Source organism: Grampus griseus (assembly GCF_964374135.1).
Source record: "Grampus griseus genome assembly, chromosome: 6".
NCBI classification, from domain to species: Eukaryota; Metazoa; Chordata; class Mammalia; order Artiodactyla; family Delphinidae; genus Grampus; species Grampus griseus.
Window position 1 is genome coordinate 91,430,559 of NC_139000.1, and position 21,842 is coordinate 91,452,400.

Genomic DNA, 21,842 nt, shown 5'->3' on the forward strand with positions numbered 1-21,842 from the left:
GCAAGGGAAGAATGACAAATAACATACAAGGGTATTCCCATAAGGTTAACAGCTGATTTCTCAGCAGAAACTCTACAAGTCAGAAGGGAGTGGCATGACATATTTAAAGTGATGAAAGGAAAGAACCTACAACTGGGATTACTCTACCCAGCAAGGATCTCATTCAGATTCGATGGAGAAATGAAAAGCTTTACAGACAAGCAAAAGCTAAGAGAATTCAGAACCACCAAACCAGCTCTACAAGAAATGTTAAAAGAACTCTCTAAGTGGGAAACAGAAGAGAATAAAAGGACCTGCAAAAACAAACCCAAAACAATTAATAAAATGGTAATAGAAATATACATATCGATAATTACCTTGAATGTGAATGGATTAAATGCTCCAGCCAAAAGACACAGGCTTGCGGAATGGATGAAAAAACAAGACCCATATATATGCTGTCTACAAGAGACCCACTTCAGACCTAGGGACACATACACACTGAAAGTGAGGGGATGGAAAAAGATATTCCATGCAAATGGAAATCAAAAGAAAGCTGGAGTAGAAATACTCACATCAGATAAAATGGACTTTAAAATAAAGAATGTTACAAGAGACAAGGAAGGACACTACATAATGATCAAGGGATCAGTCCAAGAAGAAGATATAACAATTATAAATATATATGCACCCAACATAGGAGGACCTCAATACAGAAGGCAACTGCTAACAGCTATAGAAGATGAAATCAACAGTAACACAATAATAGTGAGGGACTTTAACACCTCACTTACACCAATGGACAGATCATCCAAACAGAAAATTAATAAGGAAACACAAGTTTTAATGACACAATAGACCAGATAGGTTTAATTGATATTTACAGGACATTCCATACAAAAACAGCAGATTACACTTTCTTCCCAAGTGCGCACGGAACATTCTCCAGGATAGATCACATCATTTGCCAATGAATTAACTGACAAAGGATTAATCTCCAAAATATATAAACAGCTCATGCAGCTCAATATTAAAAAAACAAGCTACCCAATCCAAAAATGGGCAGAAGACCTAAATAGACATTTCTCCAAAGAAGACATACAGATGGCCAAGAAGCATATGAAAAACTGCTCAACATCACTAATTATTAGAGAAATGCAAATCAAAACTACAGTGAGGTGTCACCTCACACCAGTTAGAAAGGGCATCACCAGAAAATCTACAAACAAAAAATGCTGGAGAGGGTGTGGAGAAAAGGGAACCCTCTTGTACTGTTGGTGGAAATGTAAATTGATACAGCCACTATGGAGGACAGTATGGAGGTTCCTTAAAAAACTAAACATAGAATTACCATATGACCCAGCAATCCCACTACTGAGCATATACCCATAGAAAACCATAATTCAAAAAGACACATGCACCCCAATGTTCATTGCAGCACTATTTACAATAGCCAGGTCATGGAAGCAACCTAAATGCCATCAACAGACAAATGGATAAAGAAGATGTGGTCCATATATACAATGGAATATTACTCTGCCATAAAAAGGAACGAAATTGGGTCATATGTAGAGACATGGATGGATCTAGAGACTGTCATATAGAGTGAAGTAAGTCAGAAAGAGAAAAACAAATATCATATATAAGCACATATATGTGGAACCTAGAAAAATGGTACAGATGAACCAGTTTGCAGGGCAGAAATTGAGACACAGATGTACAGAACAAACGTATGGCCACCAAGGGGCAGAGCGGCAGGGGTTGTGGGGGTGGTGTCATGAATTGGGAGATTGGAATTGATATATATATATACTAATATGTATAAAATGGATAACTAATAAGAATCTGCTGTATAAAAATATAAATTAAATAAAATTCAAAAATTCAAGAAAAAGAAAAGAAAATCTGAACTGGAGGAATCAGGCTCTTGGACTTCAGACTATACTACAAAGTTACAGTAATCAAGACAGTGTGGTACTGGCACCAAAACAGAAATTTAGATCAATGTAACAGGATAGAAAGCCAAGAGATAAACCCAAGTGCATATGGTCACTTTATTTTTGATAAAGGAGGCAAGAGTATACAATGTAGAAAAGACAGCCTCTTCAATAAGTGATGCTGGGAAAACTGGACAGCTACATGTAAAAGAATGAAATTAGAACACTCCCTAACACCATACAAAAAAATAAACTCAAAATGGATTCGAGACCTAAAAGTAAGACTGGACACTATAAAAGTCTTAGAGGAAAACACAGGCAGAACACTCTACGACATAAATCACAGCAAGATCCTTTTTGACCCACCTCCTAGAGAAATGGAAATAAAAACAAAAATAAACAAATGGGCACTAGTGAAACTTAAAAGCTTTGGCACAGCAATGGAAACCATAAACCAGATGAAAAGACAACCCTCAGAATGGGAGAAAGTATTTGCAAATGAAGCAAGTGATAAAGGATTAATCTCCAAAATTTACAAGCAGCTCATGCAGCTCAATACCAAAAAAACAAACAACCGAATCCAAAAATGGACAGAAGACCTAAATAGACGTTTCTCCAATGACGATATACAGATTGCCAATAAACACACGAAAAGATGCTCAACCATCACTAACCATTAGGGAAATGCAAATCAAAACTACAGTGAGGTATCATCTCACACTGGTCAGAATGGCCATCATCAAAAATCTACAAACCATAAATGCTGGAGAGGGTGCAGAGTAAAGGGAACTCTCTTGCACTGTTGGTGGGAATATAAATTGGTACAGCCACTATGGAGAACAGTATAGAGGTTCCTAAAAAACTAAAAATAGAACTACCATATGACCCAGCAATCCCCCTACTGGACATATACCCTGAGAAAACCATAATTCAAAAAGAGTCATGTACCACAGTATTCATTGCAGCTCTATTTACAGTAAGCAGGACATGGAAGCAACCTAAGTGTCCATCGACCGATGAATGGATAAAGAAGATGTGGCACATATATACAATGGAATATTACTCAGCCATAAAAAGAAATGAAATTGAGTTATTTGTAGTGAGATGGATGGACCTAGAGTCTGTCATACAGAGTGAAGTAAGTCAGAAAGAGAAAAACAAATACTGTATGCTAACACATATATATACAGAATCTAAAAAAAAAAAAAAGTTCTGAAAAACCTAGGGGCACGACAGGAATAAAGACGCAGATGTAGAGGATGGACTTGAGGACATGGGGAGGGGCAAGGGTAAGCTAGGATGAAGTGAGAGAGTGACATGGACATATATACACTACCAAATGTAAAATAGATAGCTAGTGGAAAGCAGCCACATAGCACAGGGAGATCAGCTTGGTGCTTTGTGACCACCTAGAGGGGTTGGATGGTGAGGGTGTGAGGGAGATGCAAGAGGGAGGATGTATGGGGATATAGGTATATGTACAGCTGATTCACTTTGTTATAAAGCAGAAACTAACATCATTATTGGAGTAAAGCAATTATACTCCAATAAAGATTTTTTTAAAAAAAGAAAAATAAATATATAAAATATTAAAGACAGACTTTCAAAAAAATAAAAAAGAAACTTCTAAATAAATAAATAAGGTCTACATGAGCCAACAAAAAGAGCTTCCAATGGCTAAAGCTGAAGCAATTTGACCAAGAAAATAAATAATGTAGTATTGGGTTATAACCCAAAGAATAAAATAAATATCCATGAATCCATATTAATAAATAAATGAGAAAGAAAAAAGAAAGAAAGAAAGGAAGGAAGGAAGGAAGGATAATAGAAAGTATCCTTTACAGAAGAATTCCAAATAACCTATATAGGTACTCTGCTCTCAGGAGGTGCAGTATAACTCCCCACTTTTTAACTGTGGGCTGTACATTGTGTCATACTGTCAAAGAGGACAATATGGAAAGGGAATAAACAGACTATACAGTGAAGAAATTTGACAGGAGTCCACCTCAGCCAGGAGGCTAAGGTCAACATCACTAAGGATAAGTCATGTTGATAGTATGTACCATTGATACGTGAAGAGATGGCACTTTACATCTGTGGTCTTCCTCCCCAAATCCTATAACTTCCATCTAATCATGAGGAAACATCAGGCAAATCCCAAATAGGGTACATTCTACAAAATAGGTGAGCAACACTCCTCAATACTGTCAAGGTCTTCAAAACCAAGGAAAGTCTGAGAAACAGTTCAGCCAAGAGGAGCCTAAGGAGACTAAATGTAACTTGGTATCTTAGACGGAATACTAGAAACAGAAAAAACACTTTAGGTAAAAACTAAGGAAATCTAGGGACTTCCCTGGTGGTGCAGTTGTTGGGAGTCCGCCTGCCAGTGTGGGGGATAAGGGTTCAAGCCCTGGTCCAGGAAGATCCCACATGCTGCAGGGGTAGCTGGGCCTGTGTGCCACGGCTACTGAGCCTGTGCTCTAGAGCCCATGAGCCACAACTGTTGAGTCCGTGTGCCACAACTACTGAAGCCCGTGTGCTTGGGGCCTGTGTTCCATAACAAGAGAAACCACCGCAATGAGAAGCCCACACGCTGCAATGAAGAGTAGCCCCCACTCACTGCAACTAGAGGAAGCCTGTGCACAGCAACGGGGACCCAATGCAGTCAAAAATAATAAATAAATAATAAATTAATTAATTTTTAAAAAACGAAGGAAATCTGAATAAAGTGTGGACTTTAGTCAATAATAATGTATTAATATTCATTTATTAGTTGTCATAAATTTGCCATACTAATACAAAATGTTAATAGAAGAAACTAGATGTGAGGTATATGCAAGCTGTATTATCTTTGCAATTTTTCTGTAAATCTAAAACTATTCTAAATTTTAAAGTTTCCTCTAAAAATATATCATTAAAACAGTAATATCATTATTGTGATTTCTGTGATTAATATCATTAATCACAGAAAGCCGGAGTGGTTATATTAACATGAGACAAAATGGACTTCAGAACAAAGAAAATTACCAGCGTCAAAGAGAGAGATGATAATGATGAAAGGGTCGATTCACTAAGAAAATATAATCCAAAATGTGTATGCACCAAAAAACAGAACTGATAGGACTGAAAAGAGAAGCAGACACATGTTCAATTATAGGCAGGGATTTTGACACTCATCTCACAGTCATCGATAGAACCACCAGATAAAAGCAGCAAGGGTATGGAAGAACGACACTATCAACAAAATACCTACAGTATTTTGTGTAGATGTCTATAGACTGATTATCAGATTTTGTGGGAAGGCAAAGAAACTGGAACAGTTATTTTTAAAAGTTTTGAAAATGAAGAATAAAGTTTGAAGAATCACCCTACCCAATTTTATGGAGTTGTATATATCTATAGTAATCAAGACAGTGTGATACTGGCAGACAAATAGACCCATAAATCAATGGAATAGAATAGAGTCCATGAATAGACCAACACAAGTATGGTCAAATGTTCATGTTTTAAATTGAGATATAATTCACATACCATAAAATTTCCCCTTTTAATGTGTACATTAAGTCGTTTTTCATGTTTTCACGAGATTTTTAATATGTCCACAAGACTGCAACCAACACTACTATCTAAACCAGAATATTTTCAACACACTCCATAAGATCCAATACCAATTAGCACTCACTCGCCATTCCCTTCTCGCCCCAGCCCCTGACACCCACTAACATACTTTCTATTACTGTGAATTTTCCTAGTCTGGACATTTCATATAAATGAAATCATACATATGTGACATTTTGTGTCTGACTTCTTTCATGTAGCATAATGTTTTTAAGGTTCATCCATGTTGTAACATGCATTAGTACTCATTCCATTTTATGGCTGAATAATATTCCGCTCTACAGATATACCTCATTTTGTTTATCCATTCATCAGGTGATAGACATTTGTTTCCACTTTTTGACTCTGACGAATGCTGCTATGAACACTCATGTACAAGATTTTGTGTGAAATTATGTTTTCAGTTTTCTTTACTGTATTTGTAGGAGTGGAATTGCTGGATCATATGTTAACTATGTTTAACTTTTTGAGGAGTTGCCACATTGTTGTCCAAAGTAGCTGCAACTGCAACAGTTTACATTCCCACCAGAAATGTATGAGATTCCAATTTCTCCACATCCTTACCAACATGTGTTATTAACCATCTTTTTTATTCCAGCCATCCTAGTGGTATCTCACTCTGGTTTTTATTTGTATTTTCCTAATAACCAACGATGTTGAGCATTTTTTCACTTGTTTGTTGGCCATTTGTATATCTTCTTTGGAGAAATTTGTGTTTTGGAGAAATTTGTGTTTGGGATATTTGTGTTTTTACTGTAGACTTGTAAGAGTTTTTTATGTATTCTGGATGCTAGACTCTTATCAAATATATGATTTGCAAATGTTTTCTTCCACTCAGGGGTTGTTGTTTTTTTGTGGGTTTTTTTTTTCACTTTCTTGACAGCATCCTTTGAAGCACAATTTTTTTTTATTAAGTTCAGGTTATCTATATTTTTCTTTGGTTGCTTGTGCTTTAGGTAGCATATCTAAGGAATCATTGACTAATCCAAGATCACAAAGGTTTATGCTTATATTTCCTTCTAAGAGTTCCATAGGTTTAGCTCTTACACTTAGGTCTTTCATCCATCTTTTGTAGGTAGCGTGAGGTAGAGGTCCAACTTCATTATTTTGCACGTGAGGATATATAGTTGTCCCATCAGTATTTGTGAAAAGACTCTTCTCTTTTTGCATTGTTTTAGAACCCTTGTCAAAAATCAGCTGCCCAGGGTTTCCCAGGTGGTGCAGTGGTTGAGAGTCCACCTGTGGATGCAGGGCACATGGGTTCGTGCCCCGGTCCGGGAAGATCCCACATGCCGCGGAGCGGCTAGGTCCGTGGGCCCTGGCCGCTGAGCCTGCGCGTCCGGAGCCTGTGCTCTGCAACAGGAGAGGCCACAACAGTGAGAGGCCCGCGTACCGCAAAAAAAAAAAAAAAAAAAAAAAAAAAATCAGCTGCCCATAATGATTGGATTTATTTCTGGTGTCTCAATTCTACTCTGCTGATTTATATGTCTGTCCTTATGCCAGTATCACCTAGTCTGGATTACAGTAGCTTTGTAGTAAGTTTTGAAGTTGGGAAATGTGAATCCTTAAACTATATTCCTATTTTTCAAGATTGTTTTGGCTATTCTGGGTCCCTTGCATTTCCATATGAATTTTAGTATCTGCTTGCTAATTTGTGGGGGAAAAACTCAATTTTGTAGGGATTGTAGTGAATCTGTACATAATTTGGGGAGTATTGCCATCAATATTAAATCTTCTAACCCATGAAGACAGGATATCATTCTATTTAGTTAGATGTTCTTTAATTTCTTTTTTTTTTTTTGGTAGTTTTCAGTGCATAAGTCTTGTGCTACTTTTGTTAAATTTATTCCTAAGAAGCTTATTCAATTTATGCTATTGTAAATAGAATTGTTTTCTTAATTTTATTTTCAGATTGTTCATTGCTACTTTATAGAAATACAACTGATTTTTGTATATTGATCTTGTGTCCTACAACATTGCTGAACTTTATTAGCTTAATAGTTTTCTTGTGGATTCCTTAGTATTTTTTATATACAATGACATATCCTCTACAAATAGAGATAATTTTACTTCTTCCTTTCTAATCTGGGTACCTTTTATTTCTTCTTCTTATCTGATTTCCATGGCTAGAACCTCCAGTAAAATGTTGCATGTAAGTGGAGAGAGCAGACATTATTGTCCTGATCCTGATATTAGGGAGGAAATTTTCAGTCTTTCACCATTAAGTATGATGTTAATTGTGGGGTTTCCATAGATGCCTTTATTAGGTTGAGGATGTTCCCTCCTATTTTTATTTTGTTGAATATTTTTATCCTGTAAGGGTTTGGATTTGTCAAGTGCTTTTTTCTGTGTCTATTGAAATTAGCATGTGAGATTTGTCCCTTATAGATATGATATATTACATTTATTGATTTTCTTATGTTGAACACTTTGCATTCCCGAGACAAATCCTACTTGGTTGCTGTGTATAGTCTTTTAAACACAAACACACATACACAGACACACAGATACTCTATTTTTTGAGAAGATTTAGGTTCACAGCAAAACTGAGCAGAAAGTACAGAGAGTTCCCTTATACTCCTTGCTGCTCTGCACACACAGCTTCCCCCACCATCAACATCCTGCACCAGAGTGGTACATTTACTACAATTAATGAACCAACATTGACACTTCATTATCATTTAAAGTCTATAGTTCACATTAAGCTTCACTCTTGGTGTTGTATATTTTACGGATTTTGGCAAATGTATAATGGCATGCACCCACCACTATAGTATCATATATAATTATTTCACTGCCTAAAAGTCCCCTGTGCTCATTCTATTCATTCCTTCGCCCCAGCCCTTGGCAACCACTGAAATTTTTACTGTCTCCATAGTCTTGGTTTTTCCAGAATATCACGTAGTTGGAATCACTCAGTAATTGGCTTCTTTCACTTAGTAATATGCAATTAAAGTTCCTCTATGCCTTTTCGTGGCTTGGTAGCTCATTTCTTTCTAGCACTGAATAATATTCCATTGTCTGGATATACCACAGTTTATTTATCCAATCACCTACTTAAGGACATCTTGGTTGCTTCCAAGGTTTGGCAATTATGGTACAAAGCTGCTATAAATATCCACGTGCAGGTGTTTTTGTGGAATTAAGTTTTCCACTTTTTTGGGTAAATACCAAGGAGCACAATTGCTGAACTGAATGGTAAGAGTATGTCTAGTTTTGTAAGAAACTACCAAATTGTCTTCCAAAGTGGCAGTATCATTTTGCATTACCATCAACAATGAATGAGCATTCCTCTTGCTCTCCATCCTCACAAGAATTTGGTGTTGTCAGTGTTTTGGATTTTCACCATTCTAATACGTGTGTAGTGGTATCCTCATTGTTGTTTTAATTTGCAGTTCCTAATGGCATTTGATGTAGAGCATCTTTTCATATGTCATTTGTATATCTTCTTTGGTGAATTGTCTGCTCAGATCTTCTGCCCATTTTAAAATCAGGTTGGATAACAGTGCTTTATCAGCTGTCTTTTGCAAATATTTTCTTCTAGTCTGTGGTTTGTCTTCTCATTATTTTGATATAATCTTTTTTATACGTTCTTGATTTGCTGTGCCAGTATTTTGTTGAAGATTTTTAAAGTCCATTTTCATTATCCATATCCATTTTATCCATAAAGGATATTAGTTTATAGTTTTCTTCTGATATCTTTGTCTGATTTTGGTATCAGGGTAATACTGGACTCATAAAATATGTTGGAAAGTGTTCCCTTCTCTTCTGTGTTTCAAAATATGTGAAGGAGTGCTGTTAATTCTTTAGACATTTCAGAGAATGCACCAGTGAAACTATTCCTGGGCTTTTCTTTGTGGGAAGTTTTATATTATTAATTACTTGCTATGTATATATTCAAAATTTCTTTTCTTCTTGAACAATTTCAGGAGTCCATGTCTTTCTGTAAATTTGTCTATGTCATCTGGGTTATCTAATTTATTTTGCCATGCAATTGTTCATAGTATTCCAATATAATCCTTTTTTTTTACATCTGTTAGGTCAGTAGTGATGTTTTTCATTCATTCATTTTTTTTTTTTTTACAGCTAAGATTTTTTATTTGTTTATAGATTTTGTTCTTTGTGGAATAATATTGAATGAATTGGTTTTATTCCTGGATGCCAAACTGATACATTCCCATACTTAGTGAAAACCTAAGTAAGGGTCATAGAAAATGGGGAAACGGAAATCTCTCCTCTCCCTTTTTTAATTTATTTACTTATTTATTTTACTGATTTTTTTTTTTTTTTTTTTTTTGCCTGCGTTGGGTTTTTGTTGCAGCATGCAGGCTTTCTCTAGTTGCGGTGAGCAGGGGCTACTCTTACTTGTGGTGTGCGGGCTTCTCATTGCAGTGGCTTCTCTTGTTGTAGAACACAGGCTCTAGGTGCACAGGCTTCAGTAGTTGTGGCTTGCGGGTTCTAGAGCACAGGCTCAGTAGTTGTGGCACACTGACTTAGTTGCTCTGTGGCATGTGGGAATCTTCCCAGACCAAGACTCAAACCCATGTCCCCTGCACTGGCAGGTGGATTCTTAACCACTGCACCACCACGGAAGGCCTCTCCTCTCCCTTTCTTTAATTCTCTGGAACCTGATAGGAAATTCCTAACAAGCACAAGGTAACATCTGAAGTCACAGTTTGTAAATAAATCAGCTGTGTCAGAAAAAATTTCAGGAGGAATGAGTCAATAATTAATTAATTCCAACCAATGAGTAGGTTATAAACTCTTGGTATAATTTACTTGCTCATAATGGGGAATTCAGTATAGCCCTTAGGTCCGTGCTGACTTACAGGGTCTTTTCTATCCGTGAGGTGGGCCATCTTCTGCACAGTTTACGCTTCTGTACTGCTTAATCTCTACCACTAGTAAGTGTAGAATTTGAAGTGTTTTAGTATACAGGAGGGATCTAGACCCATCATGCTGTCCAAGGGCCACCTTTTAGGAGTTTTTGATTTACGTGGATTTATAGTACTCTTCTCACTAAAAGAAACTTATACTTATTTGTACTTGCAATTTCTTAAGGAAAGTCCAGGCTGCTTTTTTTGTTTGTTTGTTACTTATATACAGTAAATTCACTCCTTTTGGTGTACAGTTCTAAGAGTTTTTTTTTTTGTTTTTTTTTTTTGGCGGTACACGGGCCTCTCACTGTTGTGGCCTCTCCCGTTGCGGAGCACAGGCTCCGGACGCACAGGCTCAGCGGCCATGGCTCACGGGCCCAGTCGCTCCACGGCATGTGGGATCCTCCCGGACCGGGGCATGAACCCGCGTCCCCTGCATCGGCAGGCGGACTCTCAACCACTGCGCCACCAGGGAAGCCCCAGTTCTAAGAGTTTTAACAACTATCACCACATTCATTCTTGATTAGAGTATTCTGAATTTTCTCTCTTTTTCCTGGTCAGGCTAGCTGTACTAAATGTTTGTCAGTTTTATTGATTATTTCAATAACCAACTTTTTTTTGTTGATTTTGTTGATTTCCTCTATTGGTTTTTTATTCTCTGTTGTATTTATTTTCTCTCTAATCCTTATTATTTTCTTTATTCAGCTTGGTTTGGGTTTATTTTGCTACTATTTTTTCAGTGTTTTAAGATGGAAGTATAAGTTATTGATTTTAGATCTTTCTTTTTTAAAAAATATAGGCATTTACAATTATAAATTTCATTCTAAGTACTGCTTTTGCTGTGTCCCTTAAGTTTTGGTATGTTGTATATCTTTTTTCAACAATATCAGAACATTTTCTCATTTTCCTTGTGTTTCTTCTTGAAATATTTAGGAGTGTGTTTCATTTCCACATATTTATAAATTTGAAAAATTATATTCTGTTGATTTCTAATTTCATTCCATTATGGGTTCAGAACATATTTTGTGTAATTTCAATCATTTTACATTTATTGAGACTATTTTATAACCTAGCATATGGTTTATCCTGGAGAGAGAATATTCCATGTGCACTTGAGAAGAAAGTTGCATTCAGCTGTTGGTTGGTGGACTCTTCTACAGATGTCTGTTAGGTCGAATTGGGTTTTAGTGTTGTTCTAGTCTTTAACTTCCTGGCTTAGCTTCTGCCTAGTTGTTTTATCTGTTATTGAAAGTGGGGCATGATGTCTTCAACTTTTATTGTTGAAATATGTATTTCTTCATTCAATTATGTCTGGTTTTGTTTCATGTATTTTAGGACTCTATTATTAGGTGGATATGTGTATATAATTGTTATTCTTCTTATTCGATTGACCCATTTATTTCCTTAAATACCTCTATAAAATGTCCTTTGTCTCCAATAACAATTTTTGTCTTAAAGTCTATTTTAAAACTCATACTATTTTAAGACTCATACTAGTATAACCACTTGGCTCTCTCTCTCTTTTTTAAAAAATATTTATTTATTTGTTTGGTTGCACAGGATCTTAGTTGTGGCAGGCGGGCTCCTTAGTTGTGGCTCACTGGCTCCTTAGTTGCAGCATGCATTTGGGATCCAGTTCCCTGACTAGGGATCGAACCCAGGGCCCCTGCATTGGGAGCACTGAGTCTTAACACTGTGCCACCAGGGAAGTCCCCACTTGGTTCTCTTTTGGTTACTATTTGCATGCTGTATCTTTTCCTATCTTTTAACTTTCTAAAGTGAATCTCTTGTAGACAGCTTATAGTTGGAACATGTTTTTGAAAAAAATCCATTCTGCCAATCTCTCCCTTTTGGTTGGAATGTTTAATTCTTTGCATTTGTTGTAATGATTCATAAGGTAGGATTTACATCTACCAATTGCTATTTATTTTCCATGTCTTTTTTTAATTTCCCTATTCCTCCATTATAGGCTTCTTTTGTATTAAATAGAGTACACATCAGGCGGGCGATTGGCGGCATCGGATCCGGACTTGGTGGCAGCTGCTCCGGTACTCCCAAGTCTTCTAAATCTTTAAATCCCAGATTTCTTTGTAGTTCTTTGTGCTACAAAACAGCTCCATCCAGTGCTGTCTTTTCCCTTAAGCAGCCCTAGCACAGCTATGTGCCCTGTATTTATTTTTAATGAGTTAAGGGAGGAAGACCTGGATACTTTGCTTAGTCAAGAATTGAAATGGCTAGAACCCCCCCCCCCCGAAGGGCCACAGGATATCATCCATAATCCCTTGTCTGCTCAGGCTGATCTTTCTTCCCTGTGGTCTCTGGATCAGGGAAGTTTCAAGCATAAAGTGAGGGCATTAATTCATTGGTCCTCAGACTTTTGAAGAAAATAAAATAGCTAATGTTTAATAAGTACTTAACAAGTGCCAGAGCCTACTGAAGGCACTTTACATGATAACCCAATGATGCAGCAAGTATAGTTATTTCTGTTGTTCACATAAGAAAAATGAAGTTTAGAGAATTTTTCTAAATATTTCAATTTCAGGGAGCTAGGAAGGGAGAAGCCAGAATCACAACAAAATCTACCTGATACTAATGTCACACTCCACCCCTTGGAATGAAAGGAAGAGAATGGGGCAGGGGGAGAAGGGAAGAGAGAGAAAAAAATGATGGAGTTCGTTTTAGCCAAGTGCAGGAAGCATGGTCCTGAGGGTCTTACACAGGTCTTTGTGAAGACATGAATGAAAAGAATCTTTTTGGGGGCTTCCCTGGTGGCGCAGTGGTTGAGAGTCCGCCTGCCGATGCAGGGGACACGGGTTCATGCCCCGGTCCGGGAAGATCCCACATGCCGCGGAGAGGCTAAGCCCGTGAGCTATGGCCGCTGCGCTTGCGCGTCCGGAGGCTGTGCTCCGCAACGGGATTTTTGATTCCCTCTCAGTCAATCTTCATCTCTCTCTCACACACAATCCTTTTTTTTTTTCTTCTCTTTCCTCTATCTTCATCTACTGCTCTGTCATGCTTTTTAAAAATTTTTTGCCATGATTCTTAAAATACTAACCTCAAATAATCAACTAATATTCAAAACTATGTTACAAATACTGCCATTTCTTGTGGGGAAAACTGATTAACTTATGAGTGTCTAATACACTTCAACTGAAAAATAAACAAAATCTGGGATAGACCAACCTGTCAAATACCTTTGGCGCTAAAGATGAAACTTCCTTACTTTTTTTTGCCTTTTTCCCTATTATTCTCTAAAGGAATCTGGAACCTTGGCCTTATCCCATGAGGATTATGGACTCTTCCTGAAGCCATAAGAAATAGTATTTGTCTTGTTCATATAATTATCTTCAGGATCTTGCCCATTATCTGCACCTCATAGGTGTAGAGGTACTGCATAGCAATTAAGGGCACAGACTCTTAAGAAATATAATGTGAGCCACATATGTAATTTTATTACTTTTTAATTTTTTATTTTTTAACACCTTTATTGGAGTATAATTGCTTTACAATGGTGTGTTAGTTTCTGCTTTATAACAAAGTGAATCAGCTATACATATACATATATCACCATATCTCCTCCCTCTTGCATCTCCCTCCCACCCCTCTAGGTGGTCACAAAGCACCAAGCTGATCTCCATGTGTTATGTGGCTGCTTCCCACTAGCTATCTATTTCACATTTGGTAGTGTATATAAGTCCATGCTACCCTCTCACTTTGACCCAGCTTACCCTTCCCCCTCCCCGTGTCCTCAAGTCCATTCTCTAAGTCTGTGTCTTTATTCCTGTCCTAGTCCTAGATTCTTCATAACCTTTTTTTTTTTTTTTTTGGATTCCATATATATGTGTTAGCATACGGTATTTCTTTTTCTCTTTCTGACTTACTTCACTCTGTATGACAGACTGTAGGTCCATCCACGTCACTACAAATAACTCAATTTCATTTCTTAATATGGCTGAGTAATATTCCATTGTATATATGGGCTACACCTTCTTTATTCATTCATCGGTCAATGGACACTTAGGTTTCTTCCATGTCCAGGCTATTGTAAATAGAGCTGCAATGAACATTGTGGTACATGACTCTTTTTGAATTATGGTTTTCTCAGGGTATATGTCCAGTAGGGGGATTGCTGGGTCATATGGTAGTTCTATTTTTAGTTTTTTAAGGAACCTCCATACTGTTCTCCATAGTGGTGGTATCAATTTACATTCCCACCAGCAGTGCAAGAGGGTTCCGTTTTCTCCACACCCTCTCCAGCATTTGTTGTTTGTAGATTTTTTGATGATGGCCATTCTGACTGGTGTGAGGTGATATCTCATTGTAGTTTTGATTTGCATTTCTCTAATGATTAGTTATGTTGAGCATTCTTGCATATGTTTGTTGGCAATCTGTATATCTTCTTTGGAGAAATGTCTCTTTAGGTCTTCTGTCCATTTTCGGATTGGGTTGTTTGCTTTTTGATATTGAGCTGCATGAACTGCTTGTAAATTTTGGAGATTAATCCTTTGTCACTTGCTTCACTTGCAAATATTTTCTCCCATCTTGAGGGTTGTCTTTTCATCTTGCTTATGATTTCCTTTGCAGTGCAAAAGCTTTTAAGTTTCACTAGGTTCCATTTGTTTATTTTTGTTTTTATTTCCATTTCTCTAGGAGGTGGGTCAAAAGGATCTTGCTGTGATTTATGTTGTAGACTGTTCTGTCTATGTTTTCCTCTAAGACTTCTATAGTGTCAGGCCTTACACTTAGGTCTTTAATCCATTTTGAGTTTATTTTTGTGTATGGTATTAGGAAGTCTTGCTATTTCATTCTTTTACATGTAGCTGTCCAGTTTTCCCAGCACCACTTATCAAAGAGGATGTCTTTCCTCCATTGTATATTCTTGCCTCCTTTAACAAAGATAACGTGACCATATGTGTGTGGGTTTGTCTCTGGGCTTTCCATCCTCTTCCACTGACATATATTTCTGTTTTTGTGCCAGTACCATACAGTCTTGATTATTGCAGCTCTGTAGTATAGTCTGAAGTCAGGGAGCCTGATTCCTCCAGCTCCATTTTTCTTTCTCAAGATTGCTTTGGCTATTCGGGATCTTTTGTGTTTCCATACAAATTGTGAACTTTTTTGTTCTAGTTCTGTGAAGAATGCCATTGATAGTTTGTTAATGGTTGCACTGAATCTGTAAATTGCTTTGGGTATTATAGTCATTTTCACAATATTGATTCTTCCAATAGAAGAACATGGTATATCACTCCATCTATTTGTATCATCTTTAAGTTCTTTCATCAGTGTCTTATAGTTTTCTGCATACAGGTCTTTCATCTCTTTAGGTATGTTTATTCCTAGGTATTTTATTCTTTTTGTTATAATGGTAAATGGAAGTGTTTCCTTAATTTCTCTTTCAGATTTTTCATCATTAATGTGTAGGAATGCAAGAGATTTATGTGCATTAATTTTATACCCAGCTACTTTACCAAACTCATTGATTAGCTCTAGTAGTTTGCAGGTATCATCTTTAGGATTCTCTATGTATATTAACATGTCATCTGCAAACAGTGAAAGAATTATTTCTTCTTTTCCAATTTGGATTCCTTTTATTTCTTTTTCTTCTCTGATTGCTGTGGCTAAAACTTCCAAAACTATGTTGAAAAAAAGAGGTGAGAGTGGGTAACCTTGTCTTTTTCCTGATCTTAGTGGAAATGGTTTCAGTTTTTCACCATTGAGAATGATGTTGGCTGTGGGTTTGTCATATATGATCTTTATTATGTTCACGTAAGTTCCCTTTTGCCTATTTTCTGGAGGGTTTTTATCAAGAATGGGTGTTGAATTTTGTCAAAGGCTTTTTCTGCATCTATTGAGATGATCATATGGTTTTTCTCCTTCAGTTTGTTAATATGGTGTATCACATAGATTGATTTGCATATATTGAAGAATTCCTGGATTCCTGGGATAAACCCCACTTGATCATGGTAGATGATCCTTTTAATGTGCTGTTGGATTCTGTTTGCTAGTATTTTGTTGAGGATTTTTGCATCTATGTTCATCAGTGATATTGGCCTGTAGTTTTCTTTCTTTGTGACATCTTTGTCTGGTTTTGGTATCAGGGTGATTGTGGCCCTGTAGAATGAGTTTGGGAGTGTTCCTCACTCTGCTATATTTTGGTAGAGTTTGAGAAGGATAGGTGTTAGCTTTTCTCTAAATTTTTGATAGAATTCGCTTGTGAATGGATCTGGTCCGGTGATTTTGTTTTTTGGAAGAGTTTTAGTCACAGTCTCAATTTCAGTGCTTGTGATTGTTCTGTTTATATTTTCTATTTCTTCTTGGTTCAGTCTTGGAAGGTTGTGCTTTTCTAAGAATTTGTCCATTTCTTCCAGTTGTCCATTTTATTGGCATAGAGTTGCTTGTAGTAATCTCTCATGATCCTTTGTATTTCTGCAGTGTCAGTTGTTACTTCTCCTTTTTCATTTCTAATTCAATTGATTTGAGTCTTCTCCCTATTTTTCTTGATGAGTCTGGTGAATGGTTTATCAATTTTGTTTATCTTCTCAAAGAACCAGATTTTAGTTTTATTGATATTTGCTATTGTTTCCTTCATTTCTTTTTCATTTATTTCTGATCTGATTTTTATGATTTCTTTCCTTCTGCTAACTTTGGGCTTTTTTTGTTCTTCTTTCTCTATTTGATTTAGGTGTAAGGTTAGGTTGTTTATTTGAGGTGTTTCTTATTTCTTGAGGTAAGATTTTATTTCTATAAACTTCCCTCTTAGAACTGCTTTTGCTGCATCCCATAGGTTTTGGATCATTGTGTTTTCATTGTCATTTGTTTCTAGGTATTTTTTGATTCCCTCTTTGATTTCTTCAGTGATGTCCTGGTTATTTAGTAGTGTATTGTTAGCCTCCATGTGTTTGTATATTTTACAGATTTTTTCCTGTAATTGATATCTAGTCTCATAGCATCAGAAAAGATGCTTGAAATGAATTCAGTTTTCTTAAATTTACCAAGCCTTGATTTGTGACCCAAGATATAATCTATCCTGGAGAATGTTCCATGAGCGCTTGAGAAGAAATTGTATTCTCTTGTTTTTAGATGGAATGTCCTATAAATATCAATTAAGTCCACCTTGTTTAGTGTATCATTTAAAGCTTGTGTTTCCTTATTTATTTTCATTTTGGATAATCTGTCCATTGGTGAAAGTGGGGTGTTAAAGTCCCCTACTATGATTGTGTTACTGTCTATTTCCCCTTTTATGGCTGTTAGCATTTGCCTTATGTATTGAGGTGCTCCTTTGTTGGGTGCAGAAATATTTATAATTGTTATATCATCTTCTTGCATTTATGTCTTGATCCTTATGTAGTGTCCTTGTTTGTTTCTTATAATAGTCTTTATTTTAAAGCTATTTTTTTCTCATATGAGAATTGCTACTCCAGCTTTCTTTTGATTTCCATTTGCATGGAATATCTTTTCCATCCCCTCACTTTCAGTCTGCATGTGTCCTTAGGTCTGAAGTGGGTCTCTTGTAGACAGCATATGTATGAGTCTTGTTTTTGTATCCATTCATCCAGTCTATGTCTTTTGGTTGGATCATTTAATCCATTTACATTTAAGGTAGTTATCAATATGTATGTTCCTATTCCCATTTTCTAAATTGTTTTGGGTTCGTTATTGTAGGTCTTTACCTTCTCTTATGTTTCTTGCCTAGAGAAGTTCCTTTAGCATTTGTTGTAAAGCTAGTTTGGTGGTGGTGAATTCTCTTAGCTTTTGCTTGTCTGTGAAGGTTTTAATTTCTCCATTGAATCTGAATGAGATCCTTTCTGGGTAGAGTAACTTTGGTTGTAGGTTTTTCCCTTTCATCACTTTAAATATGTCCTGCCACTCCCTTCTGGCTTGCAGAGTTTCTGTTGAAAGATCAAATGTTAACCTTATGGGGATTCCCTTGTATGTTATTTGTTGGTTTTCACTTGCTGCTTTTAATCATTTCTCTTTGTATTTAATTTTTGATAGTTTGATTAATGTGTGTCTTGACATCATTCTCCTTGGGTTTATCCTGGATGGGAATCTCTGTACTTCCTGGACTTGATTGACTATTTCCTTTCCCATATGAGGGAAGTTTTCAAGTATAATCTCTTCGAATATTTTCTTAGTCCCTTTCTTTTTCTCTTCTTCTTCCGGAACCCCTATAATTCGAATGTTGGTGCATTTAATTTTGTCCCAGAGGTCTCTGATACTGTCCTCAATTCCTTTCATTCTTTTTTCTTTATTCTGCTCTGTGGTAGTTATTTCCACTATTTTATCTTCCAGGTCACTTATCTCTTCTCTGCCTCAGTTATTCTGCTCTTGATTCCTTCTAGAGAATTTTTAATTTCATTTATTGTGTTGTTCATCATTTTTTATTTGCTCTTTAGTTCTTCCAGGTCCTTGTTAAATGTTTCTTGTATTTTCTCCATTCTATTTCCAAGATTTGGGATCATCTTTACTATCATTATTCTGAATGTTTTTTCAGGTAGATTGCCTATTTCCTCTTCATTTTTTAGGTCTGGTGGGTTGTTACCTTGCTCCTTCATCTGCTGTGTGTTTCTCTGTCTTCTCACTTTGCTTAACTTACTGTGTTTGGGTTTTCTTTTTGCAAGCTGCATGTTCGTAGTTCCTGTTGTTTTTGGTGTCTACCCCCAGTGGCTAAGGTTGGTTCAGTGGGTTGTGTAGGCTTCCTGGTGGAGGGGACTGCTGCCTGTGTTCTGGTGGATGAGGCTGGATCTTGTCTTTCTGGTGGGCAAGACCACACCCAGTGGTGTGTTTTGGGGTGTCTGTGACCTTATGATGATTTGAGGCAGCCTCTCTGTTAATGAGTGGGGTTGTGTTCCTGTCTTGCTAGTCGTTTGGCATAGGGTATGCAGCCCTGTAGCTTGCTGGTCATTGAGTGGAGCTGGGTCTTATCATTGAGATGGAGATCTCTGGGAGAGCTTTCGCTTTTTGATATTATGTGGGGCCGGGAGGTCTCTCATGGACCAATGTCCTGACCTCAGCTCTCCCACCTCAGAGGCAGCAGCCTGACACCAGCCAGAGCACCAAGACCCTGCCAGCCACACAGCTCAGAATAAAAGGGAGAAAAAAAGAAAGAAAGGAAGAAAGAGAAAAATAAAATAAAGTTATTAAAATAAAAAATAAAAAAAATTCGAAAGTATAAAAAAAGAAAAAAGGAAAGTAAGAAGAGAGTAACCAAACCAAGAAACAAATCCACCAAGGATACCAAGCGCTAAAAACTATACCAGGAAAAAAAAAACCGAAAACGGACAGACAGAAACCTAGGACAAATGGTAAAACAAAGCTGTACAGAAAAATCACACAAAGAAGCATACACATACACACTCAGAAAAAGAGAAAAAGGAAAAAATATATATATAATTGCTCCCAAAGTCCACCACCTCAATTTTGGGTTGATTCATTGTCTATTCAGGTATTCCATAAATGCAGGGTACATCAAGTTGATTGTGGAGCTTTAATCCAATGCTCCTGAGGCTGCTGGGAGAAATTTCCCTTTCTCTTCATTGTTCGCACAGCTCCTTGGGTTCAGCTTTGGATTTGGCTCCACCTCTGCATGTATGTCGCCTGAGGGCATCTGTTCTTTGCTCAGACAGGACGGGGTTAAAGGAGCAGCTGATTAGGGGGCTCTAGCTCACTCAGGCCGGAGGTGGGAGGTGTACGTGCCACAGAGGCCAGCATGATGTTGCAACAGCCTGAGGTGTGCCATGTGTTCTCCCAGGGAAGTTGTCCCTGGATCATGGGACCCTGGCAGTGGCGAGCTACACAGGCTCCCGGGAGAGGAGGTGTGGATAGTGACCTGTGCTTGCACACAGGCTTCTTGGTGGTGGCAACAGCAGCCTTAGTGTCTGATGCCGGTCTCTGGGGTCAGAGCTAACAGCCGTGGCTCGTGCCCGTCTCTGCAGCTCATTTAGGCGCTGCTCTGAATCCCCTCTCCTCACGCACCCCGAAACAATGGTATCTTGCCTCTTAGGCAGGTCCAGACATTTCCCGGACTCCCTCCCAGCTAGCTGTGGCGCACCCCTTCAGGCTGTGTTCACTCATAAACTCCAGTCCTGTCCCTGGGATCTGACCTCCGAAGACCGAGCCTCAGCTCCCAGCCCCCGCCCGCCATGGCGGATGAGCAGACAAGCCTCTCGGGCTGGTGAGTGCTGGTCGGCACTGATCCGCTGTGCAGGAATCTCTCCGCTTTGCCCTCCGCACCCCGGTGGCTGCGCTCTCCTCCGTGGCTCTGAAGCTTGCCCCCTCCGCCACCCGTGCCTCCGCCAGTGAAGGGCCTTCCTAGTGTGTGGAAACCTTTCCTCCTTCACAGCTCCCTCCCATTGGTGCAGGTCCTGTCCCTATTCTATTGTCTCTGTTGTTTTCTTTTTTCTTTTGCCCTACCCAGGTACGTGGAGAGTTTCTTGCCTTTTGGGACGTCTGAGGTCTTCTGCCAGCGTTCAATAGGTGTTCTGTAGGGGTTGTTCCACATGTAGAAGTATTTCTGATGTATTTGTGGGGAGGAAGGTGATCTCCATCTCTTACCCTTCCACCATCTTGAAGGTCTCTCCCCATATATGTATTTTTAAATTTTATAGTAATCATCTTGAAAAGGTAAGAAGAAACAGGTGACATTGATTTTAATAATATATTTTATTTTGCCCAATATGTCAAAAATGTTGTTTCAATTCTGTAATGGATAGGAAAATCATTGAGCTGATGAAACAAAATTATTTTAAGGCAGGGCAAGAAAAATTGAACATAAAATTTTCTCTGCTGTTTGGGCCACTATTCCATCCCCTTTGTATGCATTGTGCGTCTGAACTCTACATAAACTAGATCCCCTTAGAAGACACAGGAATGCCTGCTCACCAACAAAAAAACAAACTAAGTAAAAAACCCATCAAATGGGCTTCCCTGGTGACACAGTGTTTAAGCATCTGCCTGCTAATGCAGGGGACATGGGTTCGAGCCCTGGTCGGGAAGATATCATGTGTCACAGAGCAACTAAGCCCATGCACCACAGCTGCTGAGCCTGTGCTCTAGAGCCCATGAACCACAACTACTGAGCCCAAGTGCCACAACTACTGAAGCCCAGACGCCTAGAGCCCATGCTCCACAATGAGAGAAACCACTGCAATGAGAAGCCCGTGCACCACAACAAAGAGTAGCCCCCACTCACTGCAGCTAGAGAAAGCCTGCACACAGCAACAAAGACCCAATGCAGCCAAAATTAATTAAATACATTAAAAAAAAAAAACACCCACCAATTTTCTCCCAGTGCCAGCAGGGTAACTCCTTAGGGAATAACATTCCCTTTTTAATTCTTTTAAGAGGTCGCGATGACTCACTACTTGCCTTGTTGGATTATGTAAACTGTCAATATGTTTCTCTGATGTCTAACCCTTGGTCTTGAAAACTT